The sequence below is a fragment of the Anomaloglossus baeobatrachus genome, chromosome 4, assembly GCF_048569485.1.
Source record: "Anomaloglossus baeobatrachus isolate aAnoBae1 chromosome 4, aAnoBae1.hap1, whole genome shotgun sequence".
NCBI lineage: Eukaryota > Metazoa > Chordata > Amphibia > Anura > Aromobatidae > Anomaloglossus > Anomaloglossus baeobatrachus.
The window spans coordinates 483,519,611-483,542,298 of NC_134356.1; the positions used below are offsets into that span (position 1 = coordinate 483,519,611).

General features: G+C 46.6%; 1 protein-coding gene across 3 annotated transcripts in view; it reads left to right on the plus strand.

The window, feature by feature from the left end:
• The first annotated feature begins 4,723 nt into the window (after positions 1 to 4,723).
• Positions 4,724 to 22,688, plus strand: part of RAB27A (RAB27A, member RAS oncogene family) — a 125,442-nt gene continuing 107,477 nt past the window's right edge. For all 3 annotated transcript variants that reach the window (XM_075345761.1, XM_075345766.1, XM_075345762.1), the window contains exon 1: positions 4,724 to 4,814. The gene's annotated coding sequence lies outside the window, so the exon portion shown is untranslated. The remainder of the gene's footprint in view (positions 4,815 to 22,688) is intronic.

Below are 22,688 nucleotides of genomic sequence, written 5' to 3' on the forward strand. Positions count from 1 at the left end.
TGACATTACCGCCGACATCCCCTCACACATCCCGACATCCCCGCACACATCCTGACATTACCGCCGACATCCCCGCACACATCCCAACATCCCCGCACACATCCTGACATCCCTGCACACATCCTGACATTACTGCCGACATCCCCGCACACATCCTGACATTACCGCCGACATCCCCGCACACATCCTGACATTACCGCCGACATCCCCGCACACATCCTGACATTACCACCGACATCCCCGCACACATCCCGACATTACCGCCCACATCCCCACACACATCCTGACATTACCGCCGACATCCCCACACACATCCCGACATTACCGCCCACATCCCCACACACATCCTGACATTACCACCGACATCCCCGCACACATCCCGACATTACCGCCCACATCCCCACACACATCCTGACATTACCGCCGACATCCCCACACACATCCCGACATCCCCGCACACATCCTGACATCCCCGCACACATCCTGACATTACCGCCGACATCCCCGCCCACATCCCGACATTACCGCCGACATCCCCACACACTTCCCGACATTCCCGCACACATCCTTACATCCCCGCACACATCCTGACATTACCGCCGACATTCCCGCACACATCCTGACATCCCCGCACACATCCTGACATTACTGCCGACTTCCCAGCACACATCCTGACATTACCGCCGACATCCCCGCACACATCCTGACATTACCGCCCACATTCCCGCACACCCCCCGATATTACCGCCGACATCCCCACACACATCCTGACATTACCGCCGACATCCCCTCACACATCCCGACATCCCCGCACACATCCTGACATTACCGCCAACATCCCCGCATACATCCCGACATCCCCGCACACATCCTGACATCCCCGCACACATCCTGACATCACTGCCGACATCCCCGCACACATCCTGACATTACCGCCGACATCCCCGCACACATCCTGACATTACCACCGACATCCCCGCACACATCCCGACATCCCCACACACATCCCGACATTACCGCCCACATCCCGATATTACCGCCGACATCCCCACACACTTCCCGACATCCCCGCACACCCCCCGATATTACCGCCGACATCCCCGCACACATCCTGACATTACCGCCGACATCCCCGCACACATCCCGACATTACCGCCCACATCCCGACTTTACCCCCGACATCCCCGCACACATCCCGACATTACCGCCCACATTCCCGCACACCCCCCGATATTACCGCCGACATCCCCGCACACATCCTGACATTACCGCCGACATCCCCTCACACATCCCGGCATCCCCGCACACATCCTGACATTACCGCCGACATCCCCGCACACATCCCGACATCCCCGCACACATCCTGGCATCCCCGCACACATCCTGACATTACTGCCGACATCCCCGCACACATCCTGACATTACCATCGACATCCCCGCACACATCCTGACATTACCACCGACATCCCCGCACACATCCCGACATTACCGCGCACATCCCAACATTACCGCCGACATCCCCGCACACATCCCGACATTCCCGCACACCCCCCGATATTACCGCCGACATCCCCGCACACATCCTGACATTACCGCCGACATCCCAGCACACATCCTGACATCCCCGCACACATCCTGACATCCCCGCACACATCCTGACATCCCCGCACACATCCTGACATTACTGCCGACATCCCCGCACACATCCTGACATTACTGCCGACTTCCCAGCACACATCCTGACATTACTGCCGACTTCCCAGCACACATCCTGACATTACCGCCGACATCCCCGCACACATCCCGACATTACCCCCGACATCCCCGCACACATCCCGACATTACCGCCCACATCCTGACATTACCGCCGACATCCCCGCACACATCCCGACATCCCTGCACACATCCTGACATTACTGCCGACATCCCCGCACACATCCTGACATTACCGCCGACATCCCCGCACACATCCTGACATTACCGCCGACATCCCCGCACACATCCCGACATCCCCACACACATCCCGACATTACCGCCCACATCCCGACAATACCGCCGACATCCCCACACACATCCCGACATCCCCGCACACATCCTGACATTACCGCCGACATCCCCGCACACATCCTGACATTACCGCCGTCATCCCCGCACACATCCCGACATCCCCGCACACATCCCGACATTACCGCCCACATCCCGACATTACCGCCGACATCCCCGCACACATCCCGACATTACCGCCGACATCCCCGAACACAAACCAACATTCCAGCACACATCCTGACATTACCACTGACATCCCCGCACACGTCCCGACATTACCCCCGACATCCCCGCACACATCCCGACATTACCGCCGACATCCCCGCACACAACCCGACATTCCCGCACACACCCCGATATTACCGCCGACATCCCCGAACACATCCTGACATTACCGCCGACATCCCCGCACACATCCCGACATCCACGCACACATCCTGACATTACCGCCGACATCCCCGCACACATCCTGACATTACCGCCGACATCCCCGCACACATCCCGACATCCCCGCATACATCCTGACATTACCGCCGACATCCTCGCACACAACCCGACATCCTCGGACACATCCTGACATTACCGCCGACATCCCCGCACACGTCCCGACATTACCGCCCACATCCCGACATTACCGCCGACATCTCCGCACACATCCCGACACTACAGTCCTCATCATCACCGCACACACACCGGCATTACCTCAGTGACGTCCCCACTGACAGCGTGATTCGCTTCAGTTGCTGCGTGGAGCTCACAGGAGCGGAGGTGTTCTACTGCCGCTCCTTTCAGCTTCATGTAGCAGACCTGGATGCGTCGCAGGACCTCTGGATTACGCTAGACCTGGAGGGGTATTTGGGAATTTTAATAAAGTGGTGAAAGAGGGTGTTTTTTTGTCTTTTATTCCAAATAAATGATTTTTTCGGGTGTATGTGTTTATTTACTTTCACTTACAGGTTAATTATGGAAGGTATCTCGGGGAGACACCTGTCATGATTAACCTAGGACTTAGTGGCAGCTATGGGCTGCTGACATTAACCCCTTATTACCCCGATTTCCACCGCACCAGGGTAATTCGGGATGAGCCGGGTAAAGTCCCGGGACTGTCGCATGTAATGGATGCGGCAATTCCGGGCGGCTCCTGGCTGATATTGTTAGGCTGGGGTGCTCCCCATAACGTGGCGCTCCCCATCCTGAGAATACCAGCCTTCAGCCATGTGGCTTTATCTTGGCTGGTATCAAAATTGGGGGGGGACCGCACGTCGTTTTTTTTAATTATTTATTTATTTATTTTACTGCACGATATAGACCCGCCCACCTGTGGCTGTGATTGGTTGCAGTGAGACAGCTGTCACTCAGCGTGGGGGCGTGTCTGACTGCAACCAATAATAGGCGCCGGTGGGCGGGGAAAGCAGGGAATACGAGATTGAATAATGAGCGACCGGCATTTTCAAAAGAGGAAAAGCCGCCGGAGCAGTGTGAATGCCGTGCAGCGCCGCGCTGGTGATCGGGGAATGGTGAGTATGAGAGAGGGGGGGGGGAGACTGACCGACAGAGAGAGGGACAGACAGACAGAGAGACCGACCGACCGACAGAGAGAGAGAGAGACAGACAGAGCGACCAACTGACAGAGAAAGAGACCGACCGACAGACAGAGGGAGATTCACCGACATCCAGACAGAGATTGACAGAGAGAGACTGAAAAGACTTGCCTTTAAAGCATGCGGAACGCAACAAAAATGCAGTCCAAGTGCATTTTGGTTGCGTTCTGACCAACATCATTGATTTCAATGGGTGGAGAACGCAGCTACAACGCACAAAAGAAGTGACATGCTGCTTTTTTTCCACAGCGATTTTGGGCATCCAAAATGCTGCGTTTACAAACGCAGCGTGTGCATTGATTTTTCTGCTTTCTTATAGACTTTGCTGGGGAAGCTGAACGCATGCAGTAACGCTGCAGTTCAAAACGAAGCGTTTCCGCGGAAAAAAAACGCAACGTGCGCACATAGCCTAAGGCTAGGTCCCCACGTTTCTTTTTACCTGCTTTTTTGCTGCTTTTTCAACTGCAGCGTTTAATGCCAAAATGGTTGTGTTCTGCTTTTCAAGCAAAGTCTATGGGAATTTGGGTTTCTTGTCCGCACTTTGCAGTTCAAAAAGGTGCCTTTTTGTGGCAGAAATTTGGGCAAAAACTCAGCTTTGCAGTGCAAAACCCAAATGGCAAAAACAATTCACATGTCAGTTGTTTTTGCCATTTGGGTTTTGCACTGAAAAGCTGAGTTTTTGACCAAATTTCTGCCACAAAAAGGCACCTTTTTGAACTGCATAGTGCGGACAAGAAACCCAAATTCCCATAGACTTTGCTTGAAAAGCAGAACACATCCATTTTGGCATTAAACGCTGCAGTTGAAAAAGCAGCAAAAAAGCAGCTAAAAAGCAACGTGCGTGCCTAGCCTAAGTCGGCGCGGCCTGGGACATCAGCGGGGCGGGGCTGCATGGCGAAGTGGGCGCGGCCTGAGACATCAGTGGACAAAATTACTGCACTTACCTCTGTGGGCGGGGCCTATCCCTCTGTGGGCGGGACTCTGCACTGCTCCGTTTACAGGGCCTGAAACCTCAGTGGGTGGGACTGCCTGACTATGGGCGTGGCTCATACCTCGGTGGGCGGGGCTGATAGCGGCTCGGGAAGTGATGTGCTCTCCGCAGTTGGCTCAGCAGCGGCGCGGTGACCGGGATGTGCACGGTGCTGGCGGGAGCTCCGGAGGTCGCAGGTGAGAGCGCAATGGTCGGGACAGTGGTGGTAACGGGCAGTGATGGCGGGCTCTAGGGGGTGCAGGGAACTTCATCAGTGCTCCGGACTAGCTGTGCTGAGGGCACTACAACTCCCAGCGTGCGGCGCTGCACTGCTCTAGTATGTGGACGCGGCTCAGAGACTCCAGCGGTTTTTGTAGCCTACAGGGGGATGGTTTGGAGTTGGCGGTCAGTACTCCCAGTGATGGGCGTACAATGCCAACCTGCCGGGGTATAGCAGCCTGATGACACCGTGCAAACCCAGTGCTGCCCTGTATGTGCCCACAATGGCCAGCAGACCCCGAAATAACCACCATGGCGCCTCTGTGCCCCCTCTGTGTGCAGGGGCAGCCGCCTCCCCATCTCACCATCCTGTACAGGTGAGCCCCGCATTCTTCAGGCGTTCTCTTCATGACACTTTCCCATGCAAGTCACTGGCCGGGCTGAGGTGACGCCATGGTGGGGTTTTGAGCGTTTTAGCAGCGCTTTTGCTTGGGAACTGTTAGTGATTTCTTCTTCTTCGACCCCCACAGAGTAACATTGGTCCAAGTGGAATGCAATTTTTTTTTTTCACTTTCCACTTGCTCCGTTTTACTTGCCGTGTCCTTTAGCCAAAATCTAAAAGTGTCAAAAACATTCCCAAAGTGTTTTTTTTTTGCTTGGATTTTTCTGTCTATAAAACTGTGAACGATACCCAAAGGGCTCTCTGACAGGAGCGTAGAGATTGGACAAGTGCAATCAAATAAAAACAGACCCGTGTTATTCAATGAGGCAGTGTATGTGTGTGTGCATTTGACCCCAGCCTTTGGATAGGGCTCCATGGCGGCTCAGGCCGTATATGCTTGTAAGACTCGTTTTTGTACCTTTCAATAACTGTGATTTGCAGTACGGACTGGTCAGGCCTATTGTGAGTAGGGTGGTACAGACACGATGTGGCTGCCCTGACCATCACTAGACTCCTCCATGTGGTTCTGTGATATCTACGTGTTGTGTGATTCTAGGGGCGTCTTAGACTAATGAACTTTTTTAACGTTTGGAGAATATATAGGCCTCACCCAGGCTTCCATTTTTCATGTCATGATTTTCAGGATTTCATGCAACATGTACCAATTATTGTGATATTTTTTTTTTTTTCCTTCTGATCTGTTTTTGGTCTTGACTGAAAATAACTTAAACAAGTTTTTATCAGTCTGTGAAAAGTACATGGATGCCATTAGTGTGAAGGCCATGTGCTGTCCACATGAAGAACAAAAAAGAATCTGGCTGTAAAAGTGCTCCATAAAATGAGCATTAGGCCGGTTTCAGGCGTCCGTGTTTAATCAGGTACCAGTCACACGCATGGTTATGGTCACACGTGTGACATCCGTTTTTGTATACGTGTGATAGGTACTGGAGAAAACACAGGTCTGTGAAATAAAACGATTTTGCATATTAACCTGCTTTCTCCGGCTCTGCTGCCTCCCGCTCCTGACCGCTGCTCATTATATTCATCGATTATTCACTGCACTCAGGACCTAAAAGCTGTAGCAGCTCTGGGGACTGCACTGGGTACAGCACCGCGGGGACAGGTGAGTATTCTGCAAGCACAATGACATCCAGGAGGTCATTGGAGTTCCCAATGAACGCTGATTACATCCTGATGACACCCGCTCTACAGCTTCACAGGTTCATCAGAGTTCATTGGGAATTGTGGTGAGTCCCCGATATTGTCCCCGCGATGTTCCGGCTTCCAGGTTCTCAACAGACACACACACACTAGATATACACACATAGGAGACACACACAGCCCACATGCATGTATACACTGAAAACACACACACACACACACACACACACACACACACACACACCAATATACTCACCCAGCGATGCGGTCCCCGTGATTGAAGTCCCCAGCGATGCTCTGGCTTCCAGCTCCTCACTGCAGTGAATATTCAGTGAGTATAATGAGCCGGGGTCAGGAGCTGGAGACAGCACCACTGGATACAGGTAAATATAGAAAATATTTTTATTAAAAAGACCTGTGTTTTCACCGGTACTTGTCACACGGATCACATCAGTGTGCAATCCATGTGACACCCGTGCTGCCGGAGAAAAAACGGACTTGCGCTGCGTGTGTGCGTGCAGAGTCATGACAGGTCACATGGTCCGTGTGAAAGCACGAACGTGTGATTAACAGCAAATAATAACATGGGTACGTGTGGCATCTGTGTTTAAAACGGATGCCACACGTACCTGAAACACAGATGTCTGAAACTGGCCTAACACACAGCAATGTCAAAACGGCAATGCTGTGCACCTTCTATGTCATTACTTTTAACTACTTCTTCAGTTTTTGGAAACTCTGAAGCGCTTAAATGAAGTGACATCCTCCTTCTTAAGGGTCTTCCACTGGGAAGCCGCCAGCTCTCTGTATCTCACAATATAGGATGAGAGATGCAGGTGGCAAGAACTGCAAAGCCGCCTCAGAATAAAGTCTGCCAGTGGTTTCCCGAAGAAGCATCGCCTAGGAAGACTCCGGACACTGCTATTGCACATTTTGTTGTAGATATAAAAAAAAAAAAAAAAAAAAAAGCAGGGGAAAATAAATCAGCGTTTTCACACATGGGAACATGGACTTTAAGAAGCACTCCCACTAACATACTACCGCTTGTCGGTGATATCACCACTCTGCGGACTGGCCGGGTCATGCTGCGCTCTGTGTGACATGGAAGAGACATACAATGAAAGTCTATGGAGCCTCAGAGCGAGGACGCATAGACATACATTGTAAAGGTATAGTCACACTGGCATATGACTTGCATGAGGGCAATGCGAGAATCTCACATTGCACGGTCCCATGTAAAGACCATGCTACAGCGCGGATCTGCGAGTTTTTCCTCAGCCCTAATCAAACTGAGGAAAAAATCCACAGCATGCTGCAATTATCTGCTAGTCTCTCATGACTTCATGACTTGCACCCATACAAGTCTATGAATGAAAGATCAGACTGCACTCGGATGACATCCAAGTGCAGTGCGATATATGCACAAACTGACAATGGAGGAGATGGGGGGGTCACAAGATCGAATCACAGTATAATGACACTCTGCTCACGCTTACAGCAGAGTCTGAGCCGAGGGTCCCTAGCATATTGCATCCAATGCTTTCACATCAGATGCCATACTAGTGACTCCAGCCTAAAAGACACTTCAGACTCCCACAAAGAGAATAGAGTGAGCCGCCAGGTCTCATGTGCAGTGATGTCACTGAGAAAAGCAGAGGGCCAATGCTGGACTCTGGAGAGAGCGGCGATAGGGGAGTACATTATCACACTACATTACATCCATATATACAAACAAACCAGAAAAATGTTAGTGGGAGTGCTTATTAAAGTGTAAACGTTTTGATTTCAATGAGTCAAATTAAACCAATAGTACACATTTAAAAGAGGAAACTTGGTAATATTTCTTATAAAAAGAATTCGCTTCATTCTCTGCCAGAATTGATCAGTCATTATCAAGATTCTCAACTCTGAGGATAAATCTGTCTTCAGTGAAGATCTCAGCATTGAACTCCCCGCAATACTAGAAGGGGAAGCATGACTGTAGGAATGGGGGGCCCACAACTCCTACAGTATTTATAATGATTGTATTAGGCTGGGTGCTTCCCCTTTTAGAAACAGGAGTCTGATTTCTTATTACTGCTGGGAGGGAGGTGTTTAGGAAAAATATCACTTACTGTCTTTCTCCTACCAAAAGACGTGGCAGAAGCCAGAGGTGTATCTAGGTTTTCTGGCACCCGGTGCAAGAATTCAGTTTGAATTTGAATTGAATTCAGTTTCAAGTGGTGTGAATAGTGGTTATATGGCCGCTCGTTCATTTGCGATCTGCACATGTCACATGGCAGCGAGCTCCTCCTCCTCATTCTCTCAATGTTCAGAGAAAAACTGAGAAAAGCCAGTTGTCACATGACTGGAGTGGTCATGTGATGACTGCTGGAACCAGCAAGCAGAGCTGAATCCTGACAGTGGGTATATTACACTGTTAAGCTTGGCATGCTACAGTGCTTATTGTTAAAATGAAAGGGGTTGTTTAGATTTTAGATGAAAGTCGGCAGTTACTCTGTGACTGCAGACTTCTGAATTCTCACAGCTCATACACTGCACACTAAGATTCTCCTGTGCAGTGGTCATGTGAGTATAAGTATGTAATTTTCCTTCTGACCACATTCCGACTGGACATGTCCAGCCTCGCTCAACTCATTTTCATGTAGCAAGGCCATGCAAGTCTAGTCGGCACATGACTGCGTTTATGCAAATTTTATACTTGTGGTTTCCTGACCCCCTCATTACCACAGAATCCTGACAGCGTGCAGTGCGCATACTGAGAGAATTGAGAAGTCACACAGAGGGACTGCAGACTCGTCACAAACTTTTCACACCCCTTTAATGTTCCTGAGATAATTAACATTGTAACCCTTAACTTGTCAAACAGCACAACACTTGATTACCATGGCCTTTTAACAATCCGTAACTTGTAATTTTACAAGATATGGATTGTTTCATGTGTACAAGAGCAGTACCAATAACAGAACAAGAATACATCACTAGAAACCAACATCGATACGGAAACGCGGCATGACAACCCTCAGCGATACGGAAACGCGGCATGACAACCCTCAGCGATACGGAAACGCGGCATGACAACCCTCAGCGGTACGGACACTCAGCATGACAACCCTCAGCGGTACAGACACTCAGCATGACGACCCTCAGCGATACGGAAACGCGGCATGACAACCCTCAGCGGTACGGACACTCAGCATGACAACCCTCAGCGGTACGGACACTCAGCATGACGACCCTCAGCGGTACGGACACTCAGCATGACAACCCTCAGCGGTACGGACACTCAGCATGACGACCCTCAGCGGTACGGACACTCAGCATGACGACCCTCAGCGGTACGGACACTCGGCATGACAACCCTCAGCGGTACGGACACTCGGCATGACAACCCTCAGCGGTACGGACACTCGGCATGACAACCCTCAGCGGTACGGACACGCAGCATGACAACCCTCAGCGGTACGGACACGCAGCAGGACAACCCTCAGCGGTACGGACACGCAGCAGGACAACCCTCAGCGGTACGGACACGCAGCACCCCAAGCCTCAGCGGCACGGAAACGCAGCACCCCAAGCCTCAGCGGCACGGAAACGCAGCACCCCAAGCCTCAGTGGTACATGGTACATTAGTTGTTGGGTCAGACCCATATACATTTGTATTGCCTGAATCTATAGCTCCCAGTATGCCCTTTAAAAGGAATGTCACTTTTTTTTTTTTTTTTTTTTTTGTAATATGGGCACACAGATGGCATAAAGGTGACATTTGCCATACCTGTATGTCTTGTATGAAGGGTTGTTTGGCAAAACCCCTCTTTTATATATTCCATCTTCTGGGCTAGTTGGGTGTGTGCTGCCTGGAGGATACAGCTGCCTCCAGTGTTCATTATACAGGATTTCTCCTCCCCTTCTCTTCCCTGGTGTCCCTGTGACATCAGGTACGCAGCTGGAAATCTTGTGCCTGCGCATTATGCCTGCCATCCCTCCCTGCACTGTTTTGCCCCTCTGTGGGCACAAGGGAGTCACCGCTGCTTCACAGTGTAGGGTATGTATGGCAGGCAGAATGCGCAGGCGCACAATTTCCGGCCGAGCACCTGATGTCACAGGGACACCAGGGAAGAGAAGGGCAAGAAGAACACTGTATAATGAAGACTGGAGGCAGGGTTATCTTGCGGGCAGCACACACCCCATAGCCCAGAAGATATGGAAAAAAAAATCCTCTTTTATAAGACACCCCCCCCCCCCCCCACCTCTCATCCAGGACCCATACAAGTATGGATAATGGGAGTTGTTACAATCAATCATCATCGGACACTGGACCATACAAGTTCCACAGTACTCGTTTGTGTATTTTATTATTCACTTACATAGCACCATTAATTCTACAGCACTGTACAGACCTAATGATCACTGTCCCCATCGGGGCTCACAATCTAACTTCCTTTTCAGTATGTGTTTGGAGTGTGGGAGGAAACCCACGCAATCACCGGGAGGACATACAATCTCCTTGCAGATGTTGTCCTTGGGGGGATTTGAATCCAGGACCCCAGCGCTGCAATGCAACAGTGCTAACCACTGAGCCACCGTGCTGCTGATGAGAATTGATGTCTATGGGCTCGTGTGTAACATTGGACTGCACACGAATGTCATAGGTTTGCAGCTCAATATATGCTGAAACACATAATGGAGAGATGACTCTCTTCTCCGCACCTGTGATCCGATTCTCAAATGCGAGATAACTGGAGCGCAGTGAATGACTCTGATCACGCTCACAGCAGAGTCTGAGCTGAGTGTCATCGGCATATCTGATTCTCACATCGGATGCTATACACCAGTGTGCCCGAGCCTGGAACCTCCTGGCTCTAATTTGATGCCACCATTTAGCATCTGGAGAATCTGCTGACGTGTTTGTGCTTTAATGATGGTGCTGAGCTAGATATTGGGCTTGAAGCCTGGCCTCTGCTCTAAATCATGCCCCTTGTCATAGTACAGAATTACGGAGCAGTTGTCACCATAGATCCCCCGATTAATAAAGAATTTTCAGCATTTCCTATGAATTGCATGTTTCCTGTGTCGTCTGCTGAGCCTGTGTGGTGGAAATAGTGATATCATTACCACTGGTGAAGTGTTTAGTCTCGCCTGTACTATAGCTGTACAATAATTATTAGGCCTCGTTCACACTGCAGTGTTTGTACGGCGAAACCAAGAGTGGAACTTGGAGGAAAACTATAAAAGCTCGGCACCTGCTCTGTGATTTCGATCCACTGCAGTGTATGTAGACCAGGACCAGAAGTGTGAATAACGGCTTAGATGGGGCCAGCTATTTCAGGACTCTTGTACAGGTGTTGTACTTTGCATGGAAATAGACGCCTTGCACATATCCTGCCCCCGCGTCTTCTCAGCGGGAAGATTGAATTCACACGTTACTCTTGGTGCAGTTTTTTTCTAGCCAAAACTTAGACGTGGCTCTAAAGAAAGAAAAAAAGCGTATAAAGAACAGGCTATGTTCACACACTGCGGTTATTTTACCTGCGTTTTTGGTCCGTTTTTGCTGCAGAAATTTCTTGAGAAATTCTTGTAACCTTTCTGCAGACATTCCTCAGCAAAACCTATGGGAAAAAAATTAGCTGTGCGCGCACTGTGTTTTTATCTTAAGAAAATTCTTTCAGTAGATTTTTTTTAAGAAAAAGAATGAGCATGTCACTTCTTTTCTGCAGCTAACTGCGTTATTTCACTCCATTGACTGTAATGTAATCATGAAATAGCGCAGGAATAACGCAGGTAGCAAGTGATGTGTGTTATTCGTGTGTTATACCCACGTTATTTTGCGTTTTCAGGACATAGTGTACATCCCTGCCCTGCGTTTTGCAGGGAAGTGATGTCACTAGAAGAGGAAGAAGAGGAGAAAAAAAAAAAAAGCGTGTGCGCCGCTGTATTTTTACCTTCCGGCCTGGTATACACACAGCGGCGACCCGCTATTCTCAGGCTGGGGAGGGTGAGGGACAGGGTTAATGCCCCCTCCCCCTCCCGCAGCCGAGAATATCAGCCCGCAGCTGCCCCGGGACTGTGTCGCATCCATTATGTGAGAGTCCCGGAGTGTCCCCGGCTCTTCCAGATGCCGAGATGCGGGGGCAATCCAGGTAATATAGAGTTAACGGCAGCCAATAGCTGCCGCTAAGTCCAAGATTAGTGATGGCAGCGTCTGTGACACGCCGTCACTAATCTGAAAGTAAAGAAACTCACTCGCACACCGAAAAATCCTTTATTTTGAATAAAAGACAAAGCCCATCTTTCTCCAGTTTATTAACCCCCCCGAAACACACAGCTCCAACGTAATCCACAGCGATGTCCCGTGGCGCTTCTAGCCCTGCTCCAGCCGCGTGTGACAGTTCTCCACAGCCTCGGTCAGGGAGCGAGTGCTGAATGCGGCTCCTGAGCGAGGCTGCGGGTAACTACAGGACATTTCTCATGGCCGCTGATGTGAACACGAGAGAAGTGCAGTATGTGTGGGGGGAAACATCATAAATAAAGCTGGAATATCTATCCCTCTATTATCTATCTATCTATCCCCCTAAATATCTATTTTGTTTCTATATCCCTCTATTATCGATCTATTCCCCTAAATATCTATCGATCTATCTATCCCTCTATCTATCTATCATATATTTATCTCTGTATTATCTATTTTTTTCTTTTTTTCATTTTCAATGTGCTTTATTGCTGTAAAGGCATTAAAAAACGCAGGGACCAACATGAAAAAAAACGCACCTGCGTTATTGGTGCGTTTTTTAACGCAGGTGCGCTAATCCTTCACTCAAGAAATTTCTTAAGAAAAATAATTTTTCTAGTGTAAACATAGCCTTATTTAAAGTGAACCTGTCAGGTGCAATATGCACCCACAACCATGAGCAGTTCTGGGTGTATATTGCTAATCCCTGCCTGACTGTCCCTGTATACACTAGCATAGATAAAGAGATCTTTAGAAAAAGTATTTCTAAAGATCTTTTTTACCGTATGCTAATGAGTGAGGGCAGTAGCCCCCTGGGCGTTAGTTCTCCGGCCAGTCGCCCCCATTAGCATGTTAGTACGCCCCTATGAGCCCCTGTGGGCGTACTGACATGCTAAAGAATGTGCAGCGTCAGGAGATCTCACTCACCTCTCCGCCGCCATCCCATCTGACGCTGGATTTCGGCTAATGGGGTCGATTAGCCAGGGGAGCAACGCCCTTGGGACTAGTCCCCGCGCTCATTAGCATACGATATAAGAAATACGTTTTCTAAAGATCCCTTTATCTATGCTAGTGTATATAGGGACTGTTAAGCAGGGAATAGCAATATACACCCAGAACTGCTCGTGGTTCTGGGTTCAAATTGGAACTGACAGGTTCCCTTTAAGGAAATGGGTCCCAAGGTTTGTGCAGGGGCACAGACCCTGATTCCAGAGATGTATTACTTATTGGGCTTCCTGCTGAACATTTCCTAAAATCACAGTTTTATTTTCTGCAATTCTGCTAATCTTCCCGATAACAAGCCCTGTATAACCACCCACACCACTGATTGGCAGCTTAGTGTCTACTTTTGATTCGAAACTATAAGGACGCAGCTTAGTAAGGGACACATCACTGGAATCGGGGTCTCTCTGCGTTTTGCTATGTTCACATGTGGCTTTTTTTTTTTTCTGTGAAAGCAGCAAAAGCTGAGGGTTCAGAAAACTCATGCACACACAGCTTTTTTTTTTTTTTGTTTCCCGAGTGAATTTGAAAACTGCAGTTTTTTTTGTTGTTTTTTTTTAATCCGGAACATGTCAATTCTTTAACCAGTTTTCAGCATCTTCACCCATAGCAAGCAATGCCAGAGTAGAAAAAATGCAACGTAACATTTGCGCGGCAGTTTCGGTGAATAAAAAATCATTTTATTACTAAGTATTGTAGACAAATCACACATTATTTTATATGTAGCATTTTTTTTTTTTTTTACTGTCAAGAGTGAAGATTTTGGCTGCAAAAATGCAGGGAGTGAACATGGCCTTATTCTACCCGCAGGGCAGATGGTAAAAACGTGGTGACAGACGCTTTAAAGGACTTAAAGAGTATATCCATCAGATTAGGTGGTAAATGCCAGATTGCTGAAGTGTCTTTTTCCGCGTGTTTTTTTTTTTTCTTTTTTCCTATTCTTTCTGAAAAGCTGCAATGTTTTGGAAAAATAAACATACTTTATGGCCTTGTGCATGCAGTGTTTTTGTTGCGTGTTTTGGTGCAGTTTGTGGTCCAAATTTCCATAATTTTCCTTATCAACGGCAAAGTGAATAAGCATTCTGAAGTGTTCTGCGTACGTTGCTCTTTTTTTTTTTTTTTTTTTTTTTTTCCTTGCAGTTTTAGGTGCAGAAAAAAAATCTGCAAAATGTTAATTTGTTTTTTTTTTCCTGCGTTTTGTAGTCCTTCCAGCCATTGATTTCACACAAAAAAAGCATGCGTTGTTTGTTGCGTTTTTCTGCCACAAGATGCAGATTTCACAAAGTCTAAGAGCGTTACGTTCGAAACGTGTCTGGTGTGAGCCTTACGACTCCTATGGACCTGCTATATTACTCATGAATCATGCAATATTTTCTTGGATGATTTTAAATAAATTACCAATAAAGGTGAATTTTATTATACAGTGTGTCCACCCATATCCTATCCACCGCCATTAACTTGAACGGCGGCAGCTATTGGAATAGAAGTGGTGTCTAGGTATAGTAAAGTAGCCATGCGCTACGCAATGAAACCCCCTATTGTGCCACCTGGTGGAAAACAAGAGTTGGCATTTTTATCTCAAAAACGGAACAAGATAGAGAAAAAAAGTGAATTACAAAGTTGTAGGGCATCATCAATTCAATATGAATCGACACCTTGCATACAGAAATGCTATGATTAGAACGTGTAAAACTCACAAGGCTGCGGACGTGAAACGATACCTCATGGAGACCTTCCTACAAGTCATTGGGTATGGTGGCTGTGTGGCGTGGCCTCCACGCTCACCTGACCTGACCTCCATTTTACTTCTTTCTGTGAGATCACATCAAACAGCAGATGTATGCGACCCCTCCACCAACATTGCAGGACCTACGACGACATATCACAGATGCTTGTGCAAACGTGTCACCCACCATATTGCACGATGTTCAGCAAGATGCAGTATGCTGTCCAGAGTCCAGATGTGCATTGCAGCTGACGGTGGCCATTTGAGCATAAAAGTTAAATGAGCGCCATATGCGTGACCAGCATTCAATGTTTTGGAGGGGTCATGGGTTTCATATCATAGCATTTCTGTATGCAAGGTGTCGATTCGTATTGAATTGATGATGGCCTTCAATTTATTAATAAACTTTTTTTTTTCCTCTATCTCGTTCTGTTTTTCAAGATAAAAATGCTAACTCCGTTGATTTCCACCAGGTGGCGTTATATGTGGTTTCATTGCGTAACGCATGGCTACTTTACTATACCTAGACACCACTTCTATGCCTATAGCTGCCACCGTTCTCAAGTTAATTGCGGTGGACAGGATATGATTAGACACTGTATAGAAAAAAAATATGGAAGCTGGATCATTTCTTCTTTGTTTCTTCTTGGTGCCAAAAATTTCTGCGCCAAAAGTTCAGCGTGCGCACACAGCCTAGAAGCCTATATGTACCTACAACATTGTATCATATCAGCTGTGAGGTTCACTTTAAGATTTTTGTTTTTTTTATTTTATTTTTCAAGTTTTTACTATATTTGTGGAGATTTGCAAGTCTATTAAGCAATGAGTAAAACTGGAGTGTTCCTCCCCCTCCGATTTCCCCCTTTTACTTTTATTGTAACATACAAAGCGTCCTCCTAGCTGAAAACCAGGGCTGTGGAGTCGGTAAGCCAAACCTTCGACTCCGACTCCGACTCCGACTCCTCAAATTCTCTTGCACCGACTCCGACTCCGACTCCGGCTCCGACTCCGACTCCTACATATATTGCTTATAGTTAGGTGAAAAATTTATTGTAGTACATGAATATGTGTATGTGAACATCAGACATTTAATAATTTTTATGATACAATAATCAAGATATTTGGATAGAACATAAAATATATTTATTGGAATACAACTTTAGAACACAAAAAACTGTAATAAATTGTAAATATGTAATACACTATGTAATATACAGTAGATTACATATATATCTTGTGTGTGTATATACACTGTGTGTATATATATATATATATATATATATATTACATATTTACAATTTATTAGTTTTTTGTGTTCTAAAGTTGTATTCCAATAAATATTTTATGTTCTATCCAAATATCTTGATTATTGTATCATAAAAACAATTAAATGTCTGATGTTCACATTGTACTACAATAAATGTTTCACTTAAATATAAGCATTATACTAAATGTTATTATTTAGTAAAATATTCAGCACATTCTGCATTGCACTCCTGTCCCCAATTTATTATATATTTTAGGAGTCGGAGTCGGTGCATTTTATACCGACTCCGACTCCGACTCCGACTCCACCAAAATGAGCTCCGACTCCGACTCCGACTCCACGACTCCGACTCCGACTCCACAGCCCTGCTGAAAACGCCTGAAGAATGGTCTGAAAACTTTAACCAATCTGCATTTTTGGAAACCTGGATCAGTTATAACACATTTGAAAGCCTGAACATATATTACTCACAAAAAGTTGGGGATTTTGGCTTTTGGGTGAATTTTCTGGATGATCCTAAAATGCCCTCTAACCTTTTCAGGTGAACTTAATGTGACCTCTAACCTTATTGATGCACATGGATATTCAGTGTTTCAGTACTTTTTGCACAACTGACTGTTCTCTAAGGCTGCTTTCACACTACGTTTTTTTTTAACATGCGTCATGAACGTTTTTTTGCTGTAAAAGCGGATTCTGCTTTTACAGCAAAAAAAACGCATGCAAAAGCATGTTATTTTGCAGGCTCCTGTCACTTTAAGTTTATGGGCGGGCATTGGAGTCATGTGATCGGGAGTCAGTGGAACTGAACGTGACAGACTGGGAACCGGCTTCTGACAGCTGCGGAGGCTCGTAACCAAGGTAAACTTCGGGTAACTTGCTTGGATACCCGATATTTACATTGGTTACGAGCATCCGTAGGTGCTAGGAGCCGGGCTCCCTGCACACGTAACCAACGTAAACATCGGGTAACTAAGAGAAGCGCTTTGCTTGGTTACCTGATATTTATCTTTGTTACGAGTGTTCGCAGCTCTCAGGAGGGGGAAGAGAGAGACTGATCACTAGAGTTGAGCGCGGTTCGAGGTTCGAGGTTCTCCAGTTCTAGGCTCGAGTGATTTTGGGGGCTGTTCGAGATCGAACTAGAACTCGAGCTTTTTGCAAAAGCTCGATAGTTCTAGATACGTTCAAGAACGGTTCTAGCAGCAAAAAGCAGGGCTTTTTACAGCTACAGTGTGCAGGAGCCATCGCTGGCAGCCTGCCACAAGCTGGTAACCAAGATAAACATCGGGTATCCAACCAAAGCGCTTTGGTTAGTAACCCGATGTTTATCCTAGTTACGTGCAGGAAGCCCACACTTCCCCGCTCAGCTCGCTCCACCCCCTCCTGCCCACGGCATGTGTACACACACACACACACACACACACACACACACACACACACACACACACACACACACACACACACACACACACACACACACACACACACACACACACGGTCCCGCTCGGCTTACCTGCGGTGATGAAGTCCCGACCTCAGCGCTGTCACTGTCCTCCATGGCCGCCGCTTGTCACATCACCTTCTCTCGCTTCCGACCCGAGACTGACTAGCGGTGACGTCACGGGCCTCTCGCGATACTTGGTGTGAAGGCGCCGGTCATTGAACTCAGTGACAGGGGCTGTCAGTGTGCTGGAGATCAGCGCAGGTAACGTACCTCGCTGACAGCAGCACTTGTCATCCCCTGCAGTGACCTGGGCTGACCCATTGATGTTAGCTCAGGTCACTGCACTGCTCTCCCAGCCAATGGGGAACATCCTGCTCTTCATTGACTGGGAGAGTGTGGATCGTCATGGCAACCCCTTGGATTACACCAGACCTGGATTTGTTTTTCTTTCTAATAAATTGGTTAAAGAGGGAATGTTTTGGGGAGTGTTTTTTCAAATAAAAATGTGTTTGTCGTCTATTTTTTTTTATGACTGACTGGGTTGGTGATGTCGGGTATCTGATAGACGCCTGACCTCACCAACCCCATGGCTTGATGCCAGGTGACATTACACATCTGGTATTAACCCCATATATTACCCCGTTTGCCACCGCACCAGGGCGCGGGATGAGCTGGGGCGAAGCTCCAGGATTGGCGCATCTAATGGATGCGCCACTTCTGGGGCGGCTGCATCCTGCTATTTTTAGGCTGGGGAGAGTCCAATAACCATGGACCTCCCTAGTCTGAGAATATCAACCAGCAAGGTCTTAAATCACATAAGTCTCCTAGGAGACACTAGTATAAAAATAAAACTTAACATTTAATATGTTGATTAAAGAGTGAACAGGGTCACTGAAAAACGTGACATACTAAACACAAAAACAAAAAATACACATATGGTGTTTGATCACAGCCCCACACGTATTATCATAAAGGTGCACTAGCACACCATCACACCCAGTACCAATGTCAGGCCATTCGAGAATCAACACCAATGTACAGTTAGGTCCAGAAATATTTGGACAGTGACACAATTTTCGCGAGTTGGGCTCTGCATGCCACCACATTGGATTTGAAATGAAACCTCTACAACAGAATTCAAGTGCAGATTGTAACGTTTAATTTGAAGGTTTGAACAAAAATATCTGATAGAAATTGTAGGAATTGTACACATTTCTTTACAAACACTCCACATTTTAGGAGGTCAAAAGTAATTGGACAAATAAACCAAACCCAAACAAAATATTTTTATTTTCAATATTTTGTTGCGAATCCTTTGGAGGCAATCACTGCCTTAAGTCTGGAACCCATGGACATCACCAAGCGCTGGGTTTCCTCCTTCTTAATGCTTTGCCAGGCCTTTACAGCCGCAGCCTTCAGGTCTTGCTTGTTTGTGGGTCTTTCCGTCTTAAGTCTGGATTTGAGCAAGTGAAATGCATGCTCAATTGGGTTAAGATCTGGTGATTAACTTGGCCATTGCAGAATGTTCCACTTTTTTGCACTCATGAACTCCTGGGTAGCTTTGGCTGTATGCTTGGGGTCATTGTCCATCTGTACTATGAAGCGCCGTCCAATCAACTTTGCGGCATTTGGCTGAATCTGGGCTGAAAGTATATCCCGGTACACTTCAGAATTCATCGGGCTACTCTTGTCTGCTGTTATGTCATCAATAAACACAAGTGACCCAGTGCCATTGAAAGCCATGCATGCCCATGCCATCACGTTGCCTCCACCATGTTTTACAGAGGATGTGGTGTGCCTTGGATCATGTGCCGTTCCCTTTCTTCTCCAAACTTTTTTCTTCCCATCATTCTGGTACAGGTTGATCTTTGTCTCATCTGTCCATAGAATACTTTTCCAGAACTGAGCTGGCTTCATGAGGTGTTTTTCAGCAAATTTAACTCTGGCCTGTCTATTTTTGGAATTGATGAATGGTTTGCATCTAGATGTGAACCCTTTGTATTTACTTTCATGGAGTCTTCTCTTTACTGTTGACTTAGAGACAGATACACCTACTTCACTGAGAGTGTTCTGGACTTCAGTTGATATTGTGAACGGGTTCTTCTTCACCAAAGAAAGTATGCGGCGATCATCCTCCACTGTTGTCATCCGTGGACGCCCAGGCCTTTTTGAGTTCCCAAGCTCACCAGTCAATTCCTTTTTTCTCAGAATGTACCCGACTGTTGATTTTGCTACTCCAAGCATGTCTGCTATCTCTCTGATGGATTTTTTCTTTTTTTTCAGCCTCAGGATGTTCTGCTTCACCTCAATTGAGAGTTCCTTAGACTGCATGTTGTCTGGTCACAGCAACAGCTTCCAAATGCAAAACCACACACCTGTAATCAACCCCAGACCTTTTAACTACTTCATTGATTACAGGTTAACGAGGGAGACGCCTTCAGAGTTAATTGCAGCCCTTTGAGTCCCTTGTCCAATTACTTTTGGTCCCTTGAAAAAGAGGAGGCTATGCATTACAGAGCTATGATTCCTAAACCCTTTCTCCGATTTGGATGTGAAAACTCTCATATTGCAGCTGGGAGTGTGCACTTTCAGCCCATATTATATATATAATTGTATTTCTGAACATGTTTTTGTAAACAGCTAAAATAACAAAACTTGTGTCACTGTCCAAATATTTCTGGACCTAACTGTATATGACACATTAGTATGTCCATACAAGCATCATGGACATGGAGACCTAAAAATTAACCCCTTGTTAAACTATCCTAGGAACTAACCACATAATATAGGGGTACCCAGAAATAGAAGGGGAACAGGTCTCGCTATAAGTAGCGGGCTATATTAATGCAGCAAACCTGGAACTCGACTGTCATAGATCGAGTATACTTGTTTCCTTGATTTGTTAATGCATTTTTAGGTGAAAACTTCCATCAATGTACACATATAACTTCCGACGCGTTTCAATTAACAAATCAAGGAAACAAGTATACTCGATCTATGACAGTCGAGTTCCAGGTTTGCTGCATTAATATAGCCCGCTACTTATAGCGAGACCTGTTCCCCTTCTATTTCTGGGTACCCCTATATTAGGTGGTTAGTTCCTAGGATAGTTTAACAAGGGGTTAATTTTTAGGTCTCCATGTCCATGATGCTTGTATGGACATACTAATGTGTCATATACATTGGTGTTGATTCTCGAATGGCCTGACATTGGTACTGGGTGTGATGGTGTGCTAGTGCACCTTTATGATAATACGTGTGGGGCTGTGATCAAACACCATATGTGTATTTTTTGTTTTTGTGTTTAGTATGTCACGTTTTTCAGTGACCCTGTTCACTTTTTAATCAACATATTAAATGTTAAGTTTTATTTTTATACTAGTGTCTCCTAGGAGACTTATGTGATTTAAGACCTTGCTGGTTGACATTTTGAAAATAATTAAGGTTGATATTAACTACGTTTCTGCTATTACAAAACTAGTCTGAGAATATCAGACCCCAGCTGTCTGCTTTACCTTGGCTGGTGATCCAATTTTGGGGGACCCCTACGTGTTTTTTTTTTTTTTTTTAATTATTTAATTTAAAATAACAGCGTGGGGTGCCCTCAGTTTTGGATTACCAGCCAAGGTGAGGTTGCCAGCTGTGGTCTGCAGGCTGCAGCCGTCTGCTTTACCCTAGCTGGCTACAAAACTAGGGGGAACCCTACGTCATTTTTTTTTTTCCATTTTTTTGGCTAAATACAAAGCTAAGCACCCCTTAGTGCCACATGAAAGGCACCAAAGGGTGCTCCACTTTTTCTCTCCACTTTTTCTCTCCACTTTTTCTCTCCACTTTTTCTCTCCACTTTTTCTCTCCACTTTTTCTCTCCACTTTTTCTCTCCACTTTTTCTCTCCACTTTTTCTCTCCACTTTTTCTCCGTTAGCTCTGCCATGCATAGTGTAGCTCTACACCTACTGCACATGTTACTTTATGATTGACATCTCTTTCGTACCAGAGCTATCTAAGCCTACTCTGACCCCATATTTGTCATTACTATATTGTCCTTGTACTGTATTATGACATTTGTATCATGTGTTTCATTTCTTGCTGTGTTGCAATTTTTTTGCTGCATCCCAATTGTACCTCTACATTGTTCGAGTTTGTTATTGTTCTCTCACTCTTATGTCATACTGATTATTGTCATTTTTCATGATTACATGCAGATAAGTCCAATCTGACGAAGGCTCAGGCCGAAACGTCATTTGTAACTTGTTTTGGACAAAAACATATATGCTTATGAAAAAAAATTTTTTCTTTAATACGGACCAATAAATAGTGATTTTGCATTACTATCCGTTCTGACTTACTGACTTAGTCTGGGAGATTTAGAGTGCCGAGGTAAAGGTCCAGTCACACTAAGCAACTTACCAGCGATCCCAACAACGATAGGGATCGCTGGTAAGTTGCTAGGAGATTGCTGGTGAGATGTCACACTGCGACGCTCCAGCGATCCCACCAGCAACCTGACCTGGCAGGGATCGCTGGAGCGTGGCTACACGAGTTGCTGGTGAGCTCACCAGCAACTAGTGACCAGCCCCCAGCGC